The sequence below is a fragment of the Dipodomys merriami genome, unplaced genomic scaffold (assembly GCF_024711535.1).
Source record: "Dipodomys merriami isolate MVZ:Mamm:240054 unplaced genomic scaffold, mDipMer1.0.p SCAF_2, whole genome shotgun sequence".
Classification (NCBI taxonomy): domain Eukaryota; kingdom Metazoa; phylum Chordata; class Mammalia; order Rodentia; family Heteromyidae; genus Dipodomys; species Dipodomys merriami.
Genome location: NW_027203381.1, coordinates 84,619,440 through 84,630,939, shown reverse-complemented (window position 1 = coordinate 84,630,939; position 11,500 = coordinate 84,619,440). Strand labels below are relative to the sequence as shown.

Genomic DNA, 11,500 nt, shown 5'->3' with positions numbered 1-11,500 from the left:
CATCAATTAAATTCATTCCCCTAATCATCACCAATATTCCTGATATGATTTATCTTCACTTATTCTTTGTCCCTTACCATTTCCTGTTTTATGTTATACCTTTTAAGCATTGAATAGCTCTATTAACTTATAAACTCCTGCCAAGTAAGAAAACTTGTTTTGTCCGTACTGAACCTCTTCATTCTAGGTCAGTGCCTAAATAGTAAGTACCGATTTAACATTTGTTTATTGAAAGCATGAGTGGATAAGAAATTTTTCACGTTCTACAAGTAAAAATTTTCTCTAAATAACTATATTGTATATTGAAGTCCACTTTAAATAGTCAATAAGTTGTCTATATGGACAATCTTGTACCAAGGAAACATTAATGAAAATTGTTCTTCTTAATATGTTTTTGTTATGTGTTTAGAACAATTACTAATTAAATGCTGCATTTATTGTTGAAGTCTGATGAATGTGTACTGTGTAACAAGTCAAGCAGGATGAACTGTCTTTCCTTTAAGTCATGTATCATCCTGTCATCTCCATTAAGTAGAAGGAGAAGTGAGGGTCTCTGAGACAGAACCAACATGATTATCTGAATATCTGTGTTCTTTGCAATTGTTTGTCTCATCTTCTAATAAATCTTCTCATTGCTTTATCACTAATGAATCCTAAGTAAACATTTTTAGACACAAGAAGGTATTACAAAAGCCCTTTAATTCCCAGCTACTGGTGTTCCCATCTATAATCCAAGCTACTCAGGACAATGAGATCTGCAGAATTGTGCTTCTAACCAAGCCTGGGCAGAAAAATCTGCAACATTTCATGTCCAAATAATCAATGAAAAGTTGTGCTGGAGGTGTTGATCAAGTGGTAAAGTACTAGCCTTAAGCAAGCAAGCTGAGTGAACATGAAGCCTTGAGTTCAAGCCAGAATGCTGTCACACACACACACACACACACACACACACACACACACACACACACACACACACACACACACACACGCACACGCACACGCACACACATGCACACACAATCTTTTCTCCAACAACTGTAGCCATTCCCTAACTAAGGATTACAACGCAAACTGAGACTTAGGAAAATCTCGGTGGATTTACATTTTCTTCTACTCAACAAAAACTTTTAATGAAATGACTTCACAATCCCATTTCTGCCAATTTCTATTATTTTTAGATTCCCTTTAGATTTAAGAATTCTTTAAATAAAACAAAACAATACTTAGCCTCTCATATTCTTTTATGCATTTTAATAACATTAACTACTAAATACTTTGATTTTTGAACATTATAAAAATGAAGTATAGATTGGCTTGATTTTTAAATCCTCCCACACTTTACCTGCTGGTAGTGACTAGATGTTCATGATTATTAGGACTATGATTCTGTTCAGGAGAAGTTTTTTCTTAGACACAGAGACTACAGTATATAGTGGCTCCCATATGTAATCATAGCTATTTTAAGGAGATTCAGAAGAGTGTGGTCAAGGTCAACCTGAACCAAAAAATTAGGGAGACTCCACATTGATAAAACCAAAATGTGAAGAGGTACATGTAATTTCAGCTATATGAGAGGAAGAGGTAGGAGGATTGCAGTTGGAGGCCAATCCAGGGTAAAAACACGATACCCTCATATGAGAAATAACTAAAATACAAAAGGGCTAAGGAAGTGTTATATGTAGCAAACCAAAAGCCTTGACTTCAAATTTGAGCATTGATATAAAAGAAAGAGAAAAATAAATGATAAAAACCATTAAAGCAGAGTACCTAGTCCCAATTGTAAGCGATCCATGTGATAGGAAGCCAGATTTTGTGAGTAGATTATCTGTGGCCTTCATTGTGCTTTGAATCATTTGATTTTCCAGTGAAGCATGTCTGCGGTGCAGTCTTCTGAACTGGAAGATCAGTGTTATCCCATGGCCAAAGTGACTGTGTTTATCCAAGATATCTATTTGTATTCAGTGTCTGTGGTTTGAACTAGGGACTTGGAGAGCTTGCCAGGCAGGCAAGCACATCTCTAACCCTCATCATCTTGAGCTAATTGGTGAAGAAGATGAAATGATTTTGTAGGCATGGATCTGCCAGGGAGAGGTAAAAGAGATATGGGAGAGGTGAAGGAGGAGGAGAAGAAAGAGATGCTTAATAATCTAATTAGAGGAAAACAAGAAGCAAATTGAGGACAATCAGAAACCTGGAAAGCAATAAAAAAATTAACAGAGGAACTTGGCCTGATAATAGATAAATCAAATACATTAGGGCAAAACTTCAGGAGATAAAGAATAACTTTATTTGAATGGTACTAGAATTTAGAGGCTCCAAAATGTCAGGAGCTGAAAAACAAGGTCTTAACCTTGAGAAATTTTACTCATTTCTCTTAAACCAAAGATAAATAGCAATTCCTTTTCTCTTGAACTTGTAGTATTTTCTCTGAGAGAGGATCAGGAATTAGCACTTAAGTGAATTGAGCCACACTTTGGTCAAAACGACTTTCTCCTTCCGCTAATGAAAAAGCCGCTCTAAGTGTACCTCAAGAAAATTAGAGCAAGTGTTTGGTTTAGTTGAAATATTTTGGAGATAGCTTGCAAACAAACCAAAATAATGCTTATGCATTTAATTCTATTGATAGCTTATAACATATCATTTTCCTCATTTCATTTTAAAGCACCCCATGAAGGATAATATTGAGAGAATGAATGTTCATGAATGTAAATCAAGTCAGTGAAAAAGATGTTTGACTTATTACTTTAAAAAGGAGAAAAATTAAAGAAATAGTTGTTTTTGTAACCTTTCACCTGTTACTGCCTAATAATAGCTAACAAGTCTGAAAGAAGGCAGGTACGAGCTTCATTTTGCAGCACGTCTACTAAAATTAGAAAGCTACAAAGATTATTATGGCCCCTGACCAAGAACAACGTGAAATATCAAGAAACATTTCATACTTTTTATTTATATGTGAAATACCATGGTGAAACCCCTTTGAACAAATAGCATATGGGTTTTTTCCCCTTTGTTGCTGTTTTAGTTTTATTTTCATTTGTCTAATTTGTTCACTTATCTATCTTTTAGAGAGTAAGAAAGGGACAAAGGGTAACAAAATGCAGCTGTGGTACTCATTGTTAAAATGAACAATACAACTTGGTCTGGAGATGGGAGGGAAAAACTGAGAGAGAGCAGGGGAAGAGATGACATTGTTTAAAAAGAAATGTACTCACTTATACAACCACTTTGGAAAGCAGTCTGGAGGGTCCTCAGAAAGCTCAATATTGACCCTCCTTATGACCCAGTCATACCACTTCTAGGCATCTATCCTGAACAACAGGAACCAGTATACAAGGACACATGATGCACCTCCATGTTTATTGCAGCACTGTTCACAATAGCCAGGATATGGAAACAACCCAGATGTCCCACCACAGATGAATGGATCCAAAAATTGTGGTATCTATACACAATGGAATATTATACAGCCATCAGAAAGGACAAAATAATGGCATTTGCAGGAAAATGGATGGAGCTAGAAGAAATCATGTTGAGCAACGTAAGCCAAGAACAAAGAGCAAGAGCAAAAAATGGCACATGGTCTCCCTGATAAGTGGATGTTAAATCCAGAATGTAAGGTGATACAACAATCTGGTCGAATCTGATCACATATATGGTATATATGTGCACACCACAGAGAAACCAGGAGGACGACACAGAACTAGAGGGAATCAGGGTAAAACACACAACAGCGGGACCCATCAGCTGCACTGGACATTGATCAAAATGAACTAAGCAACTCAGAGGCAGCTATGGGAGGGAGGGAACAAGTGGGAAAGAGGGAACAGCCGATGTTATGCAAAACAAAAGAAATGTACATATCACCCAATGTGGAAGAAATAACTGTATTGCAAAGCTCATAGAATTCATAAATGTTATAGACCATGATAGACAATTTTCCCATGAAAGTCAGAATGTGTTTGTGACTTTAACTAAGCATCACTATCCCACAATACTGTGAAATTGGGACAATTATGTAACCACCTAGTCACAATAAAGAATCTGAAAAAAAAAAAAAGAAATGTACTCTTTACCTGACTTAGGTAATTGCAACCCCTCTGCACATCACCTTTACAATAATAATAAATAAAATTTAAAAATTAGCATACAGTAAGAGAAAAAGGGAAAGAAAGGCAATAATTGATAATAGGCCCTGTCTAGCATGTGTGCAGAAGGGAGAGTGGGAAGGGTGAAGTATGATGAATATGGTCAAAATTCCTTATGAATATATGCAAGAACAACGAAGACTATTGAAGTTGGGTTTGGAAGCAAGAAAGAGGAAGGAGGGAAATGACAGAGGGGTGAGTCTGATCAAGGTAGAGTTTACACACATCGGGGCAGGTCCAAAGGAAACCCCTTGTACAATTCATTGATGGCAATACGGATGGATAAAAAGACAACATGGAAAAAAGTCAGATATCATTTGACACCAATCTGTATTTAAGAAATAAGAAACAGAGGTATTACTTTATATTTTTCTTTCAAATAAGTTTCTGGCTTTTCTTTTCCTTTGTTGCCTGTTTTGTTTTCTTTCTGTTTTGTTTCTTGGCTGTTGATTTTTCTCCCTAGAGCAATTTTGGGTTGTGCATGTGAATACAGTGTCCCATCTTACTAAGCCAATAAAATCCCATCCAATAGTTCATGTGGGTTAGCCATAATACTTCTATGTTGAAGCTACTGTTTTCACTAAGTCATAGGAAACTTAATAGAGCATTGACTCTAATATAAAAATTAAAACAAGATGATAGGGCATTTAGGGCAATTTCTCATGGTAAGATCATGTCTTTCTGTCCTAATTTTCTGTAAATTCAAATTTGAAAAGCCTAAATTATCTAATAAAATCATTTGGAAGTTACCATTAAAATGAGTAGCTTTTCTCCCAATCATTCTGACTTTCCTTTTCATACTGTGAGTGGAAATCTGTTTCCACCCAGGTATAATGGATATAGATAAATAGGCCTGGAGACAATTCTTTGTCCTTGGGACAATTTTTCCTAGCAGAGGTCAGTGCTGTTTGAATTGAAAAGATGCTGTACTTGTGGCCACCATTACTAAGAAAGCTTCACTAGTCATTCAATATTTTTGTTATCATCTGAACATAATCATCAGCACTTGCTACCAGTTCCCACAACCTTTCATGTAAACTATAAATATCATTTTTAACTTTCTCTTTAGTGGCAGAGCAACATTTTTGCCATAGATAAAAGGAAGTGAATATAGCTAAATAGCATGATCTGTTTACCAAAAGTATCTGACATGGGAAGAAAGCAAAACAAAAATGCAAATTGGCTTGACAAGGCATTATTTTTTAAGTTATTGTTTACACTATAGAATGCATTTCTGAATACAGAATTAACCTGTTAGCCCACTGTCAAAATAAAAAGTTTCTAACTGAATGCCCAATTATTCCCAAATCAATTGGACAAAGGAAAAGTCCTTTAAATAGATGAGTCTGAAGGTCAGTAGTGGTCTAAGAAGTCAATTTTTCTGATCTTTTTATAAACAAATGCCATTTCACTTGTGCTTAACATTGCTACTTGTATTATTTTAAGTAATCAATGTTCAGTTTAATCCAGTTTTAGAGACACACATAGACACAAACTACACGTTTTATTTCTAGCATAAAGATTATCAGAGCTACTCTCTATAAATAAGCAAGCAAAAAATATTTTAGATTTTAGTTGTAACTAATCAATTCAGCCATTGTAGGTGAAATAGCTATAGGCAATTCAAATAAATATATATAGCTGTTACCAATAAAATGTAATGTATAGAAACAAACTTCAATTTTATATTATTTTCATATTACAAAACATATTCAAAATATTATTTTAAATGTTTCAATTCTTACAAAATGAAAATTCTCTCCTTGTTGAGCATGTACAAATGAGATTAGATATGTTTGGCCCTAAGCTATAATTAGCTAATTCTGTACTAATCTATTACTTCCTGTTGGGATCACAGGTCAGCTGGGGTATAAACTGAGATCTAACTCTAACTGAAGCAAAAGAGGGGCTGAAGTTGTGGCTCAAGTGGTAGATGACCTCCCATTCAAACACAATGGCCGAGTCTTTCTTGATAACAAATAAAAGTCTAGAAACCAAAAGAAACATTCTATGCATGGACTTGTTGGGGATATAATGTTTCCTGTTTTCTAGCATGAGGCCTAGGTCCTAACTTTTTCCCATAGATTCTAACTTTTAAACTTTCATAAAGTTTAATAGTTTGCAAGCCATATTACTGATGTGGATATTTCATTGAGAATCAAAGTGAATATTGAACTACTGACAGAAGCAGAATTCTTTATTTTTTCATAAATTACCACCTTTATGAGTCCTAGGAGATGTGCTTTACTAACAGGTATTAAATATATTATAAGTAGCATGTGGATAATGCTCAAAAAAGTATGACATGTAAATGGTGCTAGACTACAATAATATTTTTTTAGAATCTGTAGTTGTATAGTAATCAGTCTGAAGAGTTTTATTTTTATACTTTATTCTCATAAATCAGACATTGAGACAGAATTTGCATGTCCTCTGCACAGATATTTATTTCAAAAGAAACTACAGAAAAGCACTTTTTTTCTGGTTAATGGAACTGTTTCTCTGCTTAATACATACTTTATATTTAGTATTTTATTATTAAGCTCAGTTCAGTATAAATGCACATTTTCAATGTCATGAATGCATGGCCTGAATGATGGTAGAAGCAATTTGCATTTATATAGCACCTTTCAAAGGCTGGGGATAGCAAAGCAAAGCATAAATGCTTGTGTAACTTTGCAATTAAGAATTCACTTCTAATTACTGCTACTTAAATGTGCAGTCTCTTTTTAATCACAGTTTTACACCTGTGCTTAAGTGCTCTGACAAAACCTCTGCCTTATCGCAAAAGCGGGCAAATTGCATGACTGGATTTTATAAAGAAGGTTACATTTACCAGGGGATGTGATCACAGCCATGGGACACTAATGACAATATTAAAGACATAACTAAACTTCAAAGTATCATTCCTGGATTATGTACTCATCCAAATCAATAGGCACATGCACGAAGACACACATAAATGAATGACCAGCTTGGGAACATGAGAAAGACCCAGGTTCAGATAAACTTCTGCGGTAATATCAGGAAGGTAAAAGATGAGATCTCAACACCAGCCTGTAAACATGCACTTGCCTGTAGTAAATCTTGAGCTACTGCAGATACAATTGCTAACATGTGTGAGCTTCCTAGCTTACTTGTATAAGCAAGGGACCAGTAAATAATGTGGTGTTTTAAAATTTAAAAAAAGCTACACGACTTAAGACTGCTAGGGGAAAGCACAATTTGACTGTAGCATATGGTTCTGAAAGGTTGCAGCCTCATAAATGGAGCCCGGGAAAGAAATCCAATCCTGGGAAGGAGGTTGCAGCTAAACAGAAGCCCTAATGACAGCCATCTGCATAACTGACTGCAGTAAAGCACGAAGTTCCATTTTCCAAAACTGATTAGAAGAAGATTTATGAAAAAGACCTATGGTGATCTGGGGACTGGTGAGAACACAATAGATAAGACATCACTTCTGCATCTTGAAAAGCTGCTAACAACCAGCAGAACGGGTGAGCACAGAGGCAAACAAATTTCAAAACCCCAGTCACTGTGAACAATGACAAAAAGACAATCTCTGGATTCTCAATGCAGTATTAATTGTAGGGAAAATAATTTCAAAACAAACTGTATATTTGATTAAAAATTAGGATAAAAATATTGATCCCTTTCAAAATGAAGGTAGCATGTTATGCTCTGATTACTAAGACAATAATAATAATAATAATAATAATAATAATAATAACATCAGTGACAAGAATAATTCATGCTGGAAAATAAGACAACAATTTCTGTACTTGGGAAAGTCACTGGAGAGAAGGAGGGGAGAAATTAATAGAAAACATTTTGTGTGCTTTTATGAAAGCAGAAAGTAGCAGATACTTAATATTGCTGGTCTTTGGGAAAGAAAACTTTGACAAGTTGAAATGGGATGTGATTCTTCCAGGGTTGACTATAAGAAAGTCAGACTTGCAAACACATGTGCGTGCTTACAAAAATCTCTCCACTCGTCACTTGGGTTCCAAGAAGAACATCAAAGTAATAGGATTTAATTAAGAGTAAAAGTCCCCATCGCATCAAACTATCTTCATATATTCAGGATTGTTGGGATGACTAAATTCTTAATGGAAAGTGTTTAGAATTTTGACATTAGCTATTGTACTTGTGCTTCCTTAAGTATAGCCCTTTACAGTGTATGATGAATAAAAATGCAAAATAAGGCCCTTGTGCCTTAGGAAGTTTCTCTGTTACTAGCATTGGGAGAAAGAAGTAAAAGAGACACCACTCAGTCAACAGAACACAATTGCTATTACTGTGTAATGGCACTCAGAGTTCTGATAACACATCCCTAGTCTCTACAGCAATCCTATGAGGTACATGGTATTAGTATTCCAGAGGAAAGCCAGGAATATAGCTAGACAAAAAAATGTGTGTGTGTGTGTGTGTGTGTGTGTGTGTGAGAGAGAGAGAGAGAGAGAGAGAGAGAGAGAGAGAGAGAGAGAGAGAGAGAGAGAGAGAGAAAGAGGGGGGGAGGGAGAAGGAGATAGAGAGAGCCTGCTAGTCTCTACCACTTGAGCCCACTCTTAATCCAAGTGTTGCTTTTTGAATATTTCTGAAATGAAGTCTTGCAAGCTTTTCTGCCACATGCTGCCTTCAAATCTCAATCCTTTAGATTTAAACCTACTAAATAGCTAAGATTACAACCCAGAGCCACTCAATGAAGCTACCACCTTTGTAGATTTCTTTTTTTTATTGTGAAAATACCATATAGAGAGGTTACAATTATATGGGCAAGATAATGACTACATTTCTTATTAAGTATTGTTGCCTCCTCCTTTGTTTCCCCTTCCCGTCCCTTCCCATCCTCCTCCCCCGCCCCACCAGCCAAAGTTGTAAAGTTCATTTTTCGACATAACGACTTGCACATCTTATTGCAATGGGTCCACCTGTATCCCTATTTAAACAATTTGTTTTTTCCCTTCCCCTCCACAAATTATTCCAACATCAAATACAGTGAAAGCAGGGGTTATACTGTGGGGGAGGGACATACAAAGCAACAAAGAAATCATCTTTTTATGCAAATACATCTTTTTATTATTAGTATTACTATAATGAAAATTAATTTTTATATGAAGTATATTTATTTAACTTTCTTTTTTTATTGTGAAAATACTGTACAGAAGGGTTACAATTACATGGGCAAGGTAATGAGTACATTTCTTATCAAGCATTGTTACCTCCTCCTTTGATTCCCTTTCCCATCTTCCCCCCACACCCCCCAAAGTTGTAAAGTTCATTTTTCCAACATAAGGTCTGTACATCTCATTGTTGCAATGGGTCACCTGTTAACTTTTTCTAGAATTTTTTTTATTGTGAAAATACTGTACAGCGGGGTTACAATTACATGGGCAAGATAATGAGTACATTTCTTATCAAGCATTGTAGCCTCCTCCTTTGTTTGTTTCCCCTTCCCATCCCTTCCCATCCTCCCCCCTCTCCACCCAATCCTCCTCCCCCCCATCACCAAAGTTGTAAAGTTCGTTTTCGACATAACGACTTGTACATCTCATTGTTGCAATGGGTCCACCTGTATCCTTATTTAAGCCATCTTATAAATATGTTAGAAACAATCGCATGAAAGAAAAAACATTTGAATACTTATCTTGGGGTTCATTTCACCTAACATCAATTTGTCTGACCTTTTCTGCTTGTCTCAGACATATACTAGTTATTGCAAATAAGAGAAACCATGGGACCTATGTTCTATGCCTCCATCAGAAAGAATGACATTGCCTCATTTGTTAGGAAATGGAAAGACTTGGAAAAAATTATATTAAGTGAAGTAAGCCAGGCCTTTGTAGATTTCTAAATAAAGGTATAGCCTTAAGCAAATAAAAATAAGAGAATTTCAGGGGCAGTATTTAGTTTAGATAGACTATAATGAACACAGAAGTCAAAGTTGTGATTCAGATCCAAAATGGATTCTTACATGCTTTCCAATGTTGAGCAGATGGACTCCAGGTTTTAACATGGTAGAGATTTTAGGCTCATTTCAATGTAACCAACACCAGTATCATTCTTGCATAATATAAATATGATGATTTGTCTTTGAACTTCACTTTTTTAACTTTTACAAAGTGAAAATCAGGGGCTGGGAAGTTGGTTCAGTGATAGAGTGCTTGCCTCGCATACATGAGGCCCTGAGTTCGATTCCTCAGCATCACATAAGCAGAAAAAAGCTGGAAGTGGTGCTGTGGCTCAAATGGTAGGGTGCTAGCCTTGAGGTGAAGAGCTGAGGGACAGTGCCCAGGCCCAGAGTTCAGCCTCCATGACCCAAAAAAAAAAGTTAAAATCAAACATAAATCAATAATTACAGGTGTCATTTTCCATATAATATTTTAGTCAAAAATTCTGGAGAAGCCAAGAGCTGGTGGCACATGCCTGTAATCCTAGCTACTCAGGAAGCTGAGATCTGAGGATTATGGATCAAAGCCAGCCTTGACAAGAAAGTCCATGAGGCTCTTATCTCTAATTAACCACCAGAGAACCCGGAAGTAGAGCTGTGGCTCAAAGTGGTAGAGTGCTAGCCATGAACGTAAAAGCTCAGGGACAGCACGTAGGGCCTGAGTTCAAGTCAGAATGACAGCTTCTATAAATTTGAAGATGAAGTAATTTGAAGGAAACTTCCACATAGCTAACCATGAGATCTTGAAGATCAGAACAATATACATTTATTTAATCCCTGGTTCTGTCATATTGTAACTGTAGGATGCTGCATTTCTCTGTAGGAAAACAAAGACAGTACAATACTTCCTAAATGCTGGATGCATTAAGTTCTAATCTTTTGTGAAAATTACTACAGTAGTGACTGTCTCAGAAAACCAGGTGTTGGCTTATTTCCTTCCTCAATATTAAAGAAAAACTGGGAGGGTAAATGGAGGTTTCTAAACCCAGTGGCTTTCCAAAAGCAATGGATATAGCCACTATTTCATTTTTACTCAGAACGGCTAGCTTCATGCACATGAAGAGAATTCTCTTGTTGTTCTGGAATGTTAAACATCCTTTTACTATTTTATAAATCAATCTGGTTCACCCAGCAGATAGAATTACTTTAAACAACAACCACAACAATATTAACAACATAATAGAAAAGTACTTCTCCAGGGATGACAAGGCCAGACTCGGGAGATCATTAAAGCTCACTGCTGGATAAAAGCCTAAGAAAGCACAGCACATATTCTGATTTAAAAAAAAATGTGATCAACATTTCAAGAAACGTTCCCTACATTTTAAGTACTCCCTGCATTTGATGTAGAGGTTTTCTTTTCTTTTCCTGTTTTCCCTTTCAGCATGGCTGATGAAGCTGGTTT

At 36.0% G+C, this 11,500-nt stretch overlaps 1 non-coding gene across 1 annotated transcript; it reads left to right on the top strand.

Annotated features, from left to right (window-relative positions):
• Positions 1-2,839: 2,839 nt before the first annotated feature.
• Positions 2,840-2,943, top strand: LOC138832658 (U6 spliceosomal RNA). The gene has a single exon (XR_011373607.1). It is a non-coding gene; the product is annotated as a U6 spliceosomal RNA (small nuclear RNA).
• Positions 2,944-11,500: the final 8,557 nt, after the last annotated feature.